This window comes from Protopterus annectens, chromosome 8.part0, assembly GCF_019279795.1.
Source record: "Protopterus annectens isolate FY-2018-M chromosome 8.part0, PAN1.0, whole genome shotgun sequence".
NCBI classification, from domain to species: Eukaryota; Metazoa; Chordata; order Ceratodontiformes; family Protopteridae; genus Protopterus; species Protopterus annectens.
Genome location: NC_056741.1, coordinates 303,202,211 through 303,212,210, shown reverse-complemented (window position 1 = coordinate 303,212,210; position 10,000 = coordinate 303,202,211). Strand labels below are relative to the sequence as shown.

The 10,000-nt window shown below is 38.3% G+C and overlaps 1 protein-coding gene across 1 annotated transcript in view; it reads right to left on the bottom strand.

The window, feature by feature from the left end:
* Window positions 1-10,000, bottom strand: part of LOC122808771 (death-associated protein kinase 2-like) — a 1,232,522-nt gene that overhangs the window by 984,553 nt on the left and 237,969 nt on the right. The gene's annotated exons all lie outside the window — the stretch shown is intronic.

Below are 10,000 nucleotides of genomic sequence, written 5' to 3'. Positions count from 1 at the left end.
ACGGGGTAGAATCAGTGTGGTCATCCCCAGCAAAACAGTCAGCCCTCAGCATAAACAACTGATTGCCACAATCAGCTGCAAGCAGTTGTCAGAGAAGACTCTAAAGTCAACAGAGACTGGGCTAAAGACCTGGAAGTTGACTGGAGAGAAAGTAAAACAGCTCAAGGAATTGCTCAGGGCTCTAGCACCCCAAGAAGAGGAAGAAATAGGTAGCATTGAAGAAGAATGGCAGCACCTCAAAACAGCAAGTGTGAGGACCATGAACAGATATGTAGCCAAGCCAGGTATGGGAATAAGGTACATAAGGAAAGCTGGTGGTGGAATGCAAAAGTCCAGGAAGTCATAAAAAAAAAGGACTGCAGGAAAAAGTGGGAAACAGAAAAGACGGACCAGGCTAGGATGGAATACTGGTTGGCTAACAAAGAAGCTAAGAAAGGAGTTTCAATAGCAAAAATAAGGCATCATAGGCACTCTACTAGCTTCTAGAAAATAAGTCAGTAGACAGCACAAAGGTTCTAGGGAAAGACAGAAAGATAAACAATACAGTCAGACACCCTTAATAAGGGATGCAAAAACAACCTGCTCTCCAGTCAACAAGACATCAAAGGCAGATGAAAGGAGTACTTCCAGAAGCTTCTGAATGAAGAAAACCCCACAGAAGCTGTACTCCCCCAGACACAGCCTACAATGAAAGAAGAGGAGGAGCTCACCATAGAAGAAGTAATAACAGCACTAAGTAAAATTAAGTCAGGGAAAGCAGCAGGCTCAGATGAGGTCACAGCAGATATGATAAGGATGCTGGGTAAGACAGGGGAGAAATAGCTCCTGAGGGTACTCAAAGCATTATGGAGAGAAAGGAGTAGCTCGGATGACTGGAGAATAAGCATACTAGTGCCAGTGTTCAAGAACAAAGAGGATATTAACAACTGTGGGCAGTTCAGAGGTATCAGACTCCTGCCGCACTGCATGAAAGTTCTGGAGAAGGTGACTGATAAATGAATACACAGAATACTAGAAATAAGATGGCAGATGAGCAGTTCAGATTCAGATCAGAATGCAGAATAAGTGACTCAAAGTTTGCAGTGAGACAGATAGTTAGGAAGAAGCTAGAGATGAGGAAAGAGTCCAACTGGGCATTCCTAGAGTGGAAGAAAGCATGTGACAAGGTCCCAAGTAAGATGATTTGGACAGCCCTCCAGTGGTTCTAAGTCCCAGAAACACTGGTGCACTGGTAGAATTAGTGCAAGCTATGTACAAGGATCCAATGACTCAAGTACGAACAGTGTTTGGTCTCACAGAGGCAATGCCAGTGGGAGTGAGTGTGAACCAAGATTCAGCTCCAAGACCACTGTTGTTCATACTAGTGAATGACTACAGTACATTAGCAAACAGCTTGGAGGGGACAAATCAACAAAGTTGCTGTATGTAGATGATGTGGCATTACAAGCAGACTCTGAGCCAAAAATTCAGCACAGGATAGAGAAATGGACTACAAGACTGAAAGCACATGGGATTCAACTCAGTACAGATAAGACAGTTATAATGGCAGCATATGGTGGAGTTAACAGCTTCAACCATCTGGGAGGGGTGGTAGAAAAGAAGGGAAGTTTGAGTCAGGAGGTCAAAGCTAGAGTGAGAGGGCTGCAGCCAACAGGCACAGAGTGTCTAGTGTATTATATGAATGAAGAATCCCAAAGAAGCTAAAAAGTAAGATGTACTAAACAGTAGTGCAACCAGCCCCAATGTATGGTATGGAAACCTGGGCAGTAAACACAGAGCAGTTGATGAAGCTAGAAGTGATGGAGATGAAGTGCCTGAGACAAGTGGTAGGGTGTACACTGTGGGACAGACAAAGAAATGGGCGGAAGTCTAAGTAGCTCCAATTGTAGAAAAGGTCAACGAGAACAGATTACTGTGGTTCAGGCACATATGCAGAAAAACAGAAGGCAATCTGGTGAAGAAGATTTGGTACTGACAGGAAGAAGAAAGAGGAAACAAGGGTGCCCAGCAAAGAGGTGGATGGATTGTGTGAGAGAAGATCTGCAGCGGTATGCATGTTGAAGTAGGCAGGAGTGTGGCATCGAATTGAGAGAGATGGCAACAATTAACATGACACCCCAACCCCATGTAGAAAATGGGAGAAAGGTGGTTGATGACACACACACACACACACACACACACATATATATATGTGTGTGTATATATATATATATATATATATATATATATATATACATATATATATATATGCTGGTTTAATGGAAAATTAAAAGTCACAGCAACTTCAGTTTATTTGCAACATTTTATTAATTTATTTTATTTGCAGTTTGTTAACCGGGAAACTTCACTAGGCTAAGATGAGCCCTTTTTCAATGGAGGCCTGGGGAGAAAAATTCCACAGTATATACGTAAAAAAAAACCCAGCAAGAATTGATACCAAGAATTAATACAGCAATAGCTCCATCGTATGTACATACAAGAGATCAACAAGAAGTAATACCAAGAGATAATACAGTAACAGCTCCATCGTATGTACATACAAGAGATCAACAAGACGTAACACCAAGAGTTAATACAGTAACAGCTCCATCGTAAGTACATACAAGAGATCAACAAGAAGTAACACCAAGAGTTAATACAGTAACAGCTCCATCGTAAGTACATACAAGAGATCAACAAGAAGTAATACCAAGAGATAATACAGTAACAGCTCCATCGTATGTACATACAAGAGATCAACAAGAAGTAATACCAAGAGATAATACAGTAACAGCTCCATCGTATGTACATACAAGAGATCAACAAGAAGTAACACCAAGAGATAATACAGTAACAGCTCCATCGTATGTACATACAAGAGATCAACAAGAAGTAATACCAAGAGATAATACAGTAACAGCTCCATCGTATGTACATACAAGAGATCAACAAGAAGTAATACCAAGAGATAATACAGTAACAGCTCCATCGTATGTACATACAAGAGATCAACAAGAAGTAATACCAAGAGATAATACAGTAACAGCTCCATCGTATGTACATACAAGAGATCAACAAGAAGTAATACCAAGAGATAATACAGTAACAGCTCCATCATATGTACATACAAGAGATCAACAAGAATACCAAGAGATAATACAGTAACAGCTCCATCATATGTACATACAAGAGATCAACAAGAATACCAAGAGATAATACAGTAACAGCTCCATCGTATGTACATACAAGAGATCAACAAGAAGTAATACCAAGAGATAATACAGTAACAGCTCCATCGTAAGTACATACAAGAGATCAACAAGAAGTAATACCAAGAGATAATACAGTAACAGCTCCATCGTATGTACATACAAGAGATCAACAAGAAGTAATACCAAGAGATAATACAGTAACAGCTCCATCGTATGTACATACAAGAGATCAACAAGAATACCAAGAGTTAATACAGTATGTTTCAAAAACAAACTAGCAGTAGTTAATACATAATGTAGTACAACAGAGTTGAGTTACACAAGTAGTATAGAACCCTAAAGAGAGAAGAAACATTTTATCTTATGCGGCACGCAGATTGCCGACTTCAGCTAGGGTTTTGAACATTTGAACAGTTTGCACTCTGTTTCACATTCATAGCTCAGACAATTTGAGGTTAAGAATGCAACAAAACAAGATTCAAATAATTCCACTAGGCCACTGGCAGCAAAGCAGGCTACACTTATGTAAATGATGGCACAGTCACACCTGATAAACAGTTTAGTTGTGCAGCTGAAAAATACACAAAAACAAACTATTAAAAGCAACGCAAACGGCACAGTTCAGCAAGCAAATCTTCTACTTTAATACTTTACTTAAAGCGCTTTTCGTTTGCACCAAAGCAAACTTCTTCAGAAGTAAAAAAAGTTCAATACACATGACTTTTAAAATAGAGTGGAAGTGACATTTTGAATCAACTAACCCATTCAATTAAACCCACATACCTGCTTAAAGCAGTATATAAATGTAAATACATTTAACTAGTAATACCTTAAAACCAAACGCTTTTAAGGCAAAACAGTTGAACTTCAAAATAATGAACATTTTCAACTTTAGTACAATTAAAATACATTACTACTTTGAGTGAAACCACTGTGTTGGAAAGGCCCAATGTTGCAGAGCAACTCAGCATTTGGTCAGCCCCAATGTGTTGTCTAAGGTACATTATCACTTTTCCCTTGCAAAGGTAAGAATCAAGCCCTGTGCCTTGTGTTTCTGTAGAGACTGTCAGGCATTTAATTAGTTCTAAGTTAGCTCCCTGTGAAGGTGTTGACATTGATTGAAAGATGAACGGAACTGAGGTAAAAATTAATTCTTTAGCTGGCTTGAGTTGGTAAACACAGGCCTGTCTGCAGTAATTTCGGATAGGTGCAAGCATGTAGTTGCTGCTTTAATATATAGCAAGAAGGTCATACTTCAGCCTGTAACAATTCACCTTCAAGTAATTGCAGATCATGTAGGAATTCAGATATCTGCCATCTAAGCTATGGCTCAAAACAGACATCCAGGCAGGGCCTAGCAAATGCATAAAAATAAACAGACTGTGATAAGATCACTGACTTGATACATCATGACCAGTCACATTTCAATAAACTGTTTGCAATGTGTGAAAGGAAATTCCCCAAAAGCAGATGGTGGAATAAACTGTGTATCTTTCACACCCATTAACCAGCACTCATCAAGATGCAGTTAAAACTCCTTAGTAAGTGTAGATCAGGGGTGTCCAACCTTTTCAGTTGCAAGGGCCGCATTGAGTCAACAGAAATGGTCTGGGGGCAAGTGAGGAGCAAAAAAAAAAAAAAAAAAAAAGGTCTCTCACAAACTACTGAAGAGCAAAAAAAAAAAAACAACCCGCGTCGTAAACTGAAGAGCTTGCAGACTAATACAAAGTCGACCCACTGGCTGTTTTGTAGGTGAATTTGAACAATAAATAAATTAATAAATTACTTCAGTAATTGCAACAGGCAACTGTGAAATTCAGGAATGCTTCAAACACTTCAAGCACGAATGCATTGAGATTAAAACAAACTAGCTTACATAGTCAGTTAACAGACAGACATGCAGACAGATACCTACTGGAAAAGGCCACAATCAATATAACATATTGACCTCTGTTTCATATTAGTTTGATGGACGTTCACTAGACTACAGATTTAAACACCCCTTTCTTTTGAGTCATTTTGCCTAGTATAGACAGCACTGAGGAATAACCAATGGAACAGTATAACAAACTGAAATATTGTAATGAATTATTCAGACTGTATAATTACCAAGTAATTTTACAAATGAGTCAGCATAGTTCAATTAGGGTTACCACCTGTCCCACTTTGCGAGGGACAGTCCCTCTTTGGGCAGTTGTGTCCTGACAAAAAATTAAAAAAATGGCAAATGTCCTGAGATTTTAGGACAAAATTCTTTCCTATATTTTATGTAATAGTTGCATAAAACAGTTATTCTGTATCTAAAAATACCTAATGTTATAAGAAATAGAATAAGCAACTAAAATGCTACAAGAATAAGCTTTTATTTTAGGCAAAAAAGTTAAGTTTTATCCTTTGTACTGCTCACGGGTATGTGTCGCCCTGTAAAATCTGATGTTTGTACCAAAAATGTCCCACTTTGGCCATTTGAAAAGGTGGCAACCCTAAGTTCAATATATTACAGTTCACAAAACTGGTTTGTTGAATATGTTAGTAGAGGCCATCAAATAAAAATGACTGAATGACATTAAGCCAGAGATGTAGCTGTTAAGAAAAGGAATAATCTATCAAGCAAAAAACTTTCTGCTCCCTCAAAGTTCACAAAGCAGAGCATAACAACTACTTCCTTCACACAAAGCTCATAGGGCAATTCAATAAAATAATCAGATGTGCTGTGCATTTACAATGGCCTGTGTTTCCAGCTTGGTACGAGTTGCAAAATGATGAAAATCTAGCCTAGCGCTAGCAGCCAAACAACCAACTTAAGTACAAGCATGAACCAAAATAATTTTCATTTAAAAGTGAACAAAACTATGCAGCAAATCAAGCAATGCAAAACATCCAGGACTGGTTTATTAAAAGTCTTCTGTAGATGCAGACATTTTATTCCGCTCATGAGTTAATGCATGCGCTTTGAAAAATACATATACAGGTTTTTTAGAAGTAAGCATTACCTGACAGCATTAGAAAAAAAACTTGCATCAACCTGTTTACTACCATTTCTCTTGTATGCCTCCCCCATCATGACTAACCTACATAGCAACCCCCCCCCCCCCCAATGAAACTGGACAGCTGCTACAAAGGTATCTCATTGTTGAAAAGCATCAGTCAGGAGAGGGGTACAAAAAATTTCCATATCATTGGATATACCATGGAACACAGTGAAGATCATCATAAAGTGGAGAAAATATGGGACAACAATGACATTGCAAAGAACTGGACATCCCTCCAAAGTTGATGAAAAGCTGGTCAGGAGGCTGTCAAGAGACCTACAGCAACACTGAAGGAGCTGCAGGAATTCCTCGTAAGTACTGGTTGTGTACTACATGTGACAACAATCTCCCGTATTCGCCACATGTCTGGCCTATTGGGTTGGGTTGCAAGATGAAGCCTTTTCTTACACAGAAAAAATTTGCAAAAACAACAAAGTCTCCCAAGAGCATGTGGGAAAATGTGTTATGGTCTGATGAGGCCAAGGTTGAACTTTGGCCACAATTCCAAAAAGGTACGTTTGGCATAAAAACACTTCATATCACCAAAAGAACACAATCCCCACGGTGGTGGCAGTGTCATGCTTTGGGGTTGCTTTTCTTCAGCTGGAACTGGGGCTTTACTCAAGGTGGAGAGAATTATGAACAGTTCCAAATACCAGTCACTTTTGGCCCAAAACCTTCAGGCATCTGATAGAAAGCTGAAGATAAAGAGGAATTTCACCTTTCAATGTGACAATAACCCCAAGCATATATCCAAAAAACAAAATAATGGCTTCACCAGAAGAAAATTAAAGTTTTGGAATGGCCCAGCAAGAGTCCAGACCTAAATCCAATAAAAAATCTGTGGGGTGACCTGAAGAGGGCTGTGTACAAGAGATGCCTTCTCAATCTGACAGATTTGGAGCACTTTTACAAGGAAGAGTGGGTAAATATTGCCAAGTCAAGATGCGCCATGCTGATAGACTCCTACCCAAGAAGACTGAATGATGTAATTTAATCAAAACGTGCTTCAACAAAGTACTAGTTTAAGGGTGTGCACACTTACGCAACCAGCTTATTGAATGTTTTGTTTTTTTTATACCCCCCCCCCAAGAGATTTGTTTTGCAATTGAATTGCACAGGTTATAGGTCACATTAAAAGTGGGAAAGTTTTGAAATTATATCACAAAAACCTGGCATTTTAAACAGGGGTGTGTAAACTTTTTTATATTCACTGTATTTTGCATCTGTTAAACATACAAAGTCAAATACTGTAATTAGATATGCAAACAAATTGTCTGGCAAGCTGCAAAGACTACCATACATCTTTATAAAACTGAAACAGCATTAGGAGCAGAGAACATAAATGCTAATCCAACCAATGAGCCAACTAGTCAGAATTCAAAAGCAGAGGAGGTACTCAATTTTTGAAGTTTGGTCAGCAAACATTACTATCAAAATAAGGCATATTTTACAGCAAATTATCATATTCTGTCAACAAGCTGGCAACATAATCTGTATGCTCCTAACACACTGCATCCAAGTAAAAAAATTAATTTCACTGCTCTCAACAAGTAATGCTATCAGGTCTGACTTGCAAGCTCTTGTGCATGCCCTTCTTAGTGGTAGTATGAGGGAGCATTATTTGAGTTTTGGTTTGACCAAGCTTACGCAAGACATTTTGTTAAGACCACTACGCTATTAGACCATAAAACCACTACTACACAGTCTGAATTTTATAAAATATGGGGTTGGGAATCTACTCTAAAGTTTGAGGTGTATAAATGCTTTACTGCATCATAACACTTGAGTCACTTCAATTTTTAAATCAGTCCTGTTAAAAACTAGTAGAGCCTACTTGTCAGCAGCAATATGGTTTAACTTCCATCACTATTAACTAATAATGTTAAAACCAGATGGCACAGATGAGTACTGAATCCCACCACTGCCAACCATTTGAGAAGAAAGGAACAAGGTGGCATCAGAGGGGTGGTCTGTTGAGTCGCACCACTGATACCTAACAACGATAAAACTACACACAACTCTGGATTCAATAAAAAAAAATGGCCCCATGAAAATAAACAAATATTCACTGGGCCTCCAACATCCACATCCAGACTAGACTGGACACAGTCCACTTGCAGTGTTAAATCCTTGGAATAGCATCAAACACCCCTTTATTACCACTCTCTCAGTGAACTGCAGCGTCTCCCTCTGCTCCTTATCCAAGACAAAAGCCTTGGAAACAAGCATTTCCCCACAGCCTTCTTCCTGGAACAGTAGTAATGCCACAGCTCTAGATGTGGCCAGAAAATAATCAGCTATGGGATAGTCTTGATTTAGCCAAATAAATATAAATATATACATTAAATATGCATTCAGTGGTAGCAGACTCAAGTAATTTTGCTAACTGGAGACAAAAACTACAGCCTGCTAGCCTGTGATGGTAAATAAGGACAACCTTCCAGTAATAAATAGTAATAAGACATACATAATAATGTATTCACGAAGTGCTTGTGGCTGGGTTTTAAGACAAACATTGAGGATACATATTAAATACAGAGATGAATGAGAAAGTACACAAGGAATATTAAAACAGTTAAAAGAATACTTAATCCGATCTAAACTAGCTTAAGTCTCTTAGAATCATTGAACCCAATTATTCTGTTATACAACTTAATTAAAACAGGCAGAAGCAAATCATAGCACTGACATTAATATTCGAAAACTCTTCCATTATGAAAAGACTAAAACCAGCCTTAAATATTTTTACACATCAAGTCACTCTCTTCTGAAAGCCCATAATCTTATTATTTCATTTTTTTAGAAATAAAATTACATCTTATTTTAGTTACTAGTTTTCCCATAGCAAAAATAACCAAGCCAGTTTTTCAATAAGCAATGGATACGATTCAAAAGCAAAAGCTTAAATTATGTCAGCATTTTAATCATTATCTCTAGGTCCAATATTAAGCATCCTTCAGTCAACTATAATTATATATCTTAGCTTACCTTTTACTGCTGTAGAATAGATGTTGTAGTAGTCTTTTTGTAATAATAAATCCACTTTCTTCACCGCGATCTCACTCCTTCCTTCACCGCAAATGAAAAAAACGACGAGCGGTGTTTTCGATGCATACCAGCGGAAAGACGCTGGTATGAAAAAAATGTGGAAAAAAGAAAGTTGGCGCATGCGCAGAACAGCAGAAGTACGTGGACGTGTAAACACACGGAAAAAAAGTTAAATTTCAATTAAATTTAAATTTAAGGGTCGCGAGCCGCATGGAAGAGCTCTGAGGGCCACATGCGGCCCGCGGGCCGCGGGTTGGACACTCCTGGTGTAGATGTTTAAGGGGAAACAAACCTTAAGCCTATTTTCTTTATGCATCCTATAGCTTCCTGAGCATGGATATGATTCTGTCTACACCCCTCCTACAGTCCATTCTAATTTGAACATAATTAAGAACATTTATTTTGCTCTCCCCAGTATAAATGTTTGACATTACTGGAAAACTTAAATCTTTTCCACTTTGTGCAAGGCATCAAACTGACAGAACTGGGAGGAAGGCAAAACTACAATGTTTCTCTGTTTTGGCTTTAAGTCCTTATCTTTCTATATTACTGTTTAAAAACACACAAAAAAATCTAGTAAAGTTAGACTTTCCACTGTGTAATACCTTAAACCTCTTGTATCAGAGGCAACATGGGATAAATGCAAATTACCCTTTAAGGATATCAGGTGTTTCAGCTAAATGGCAATTCTGAATGTCCAAGACTCTTTCTTTTACATTTAAGACT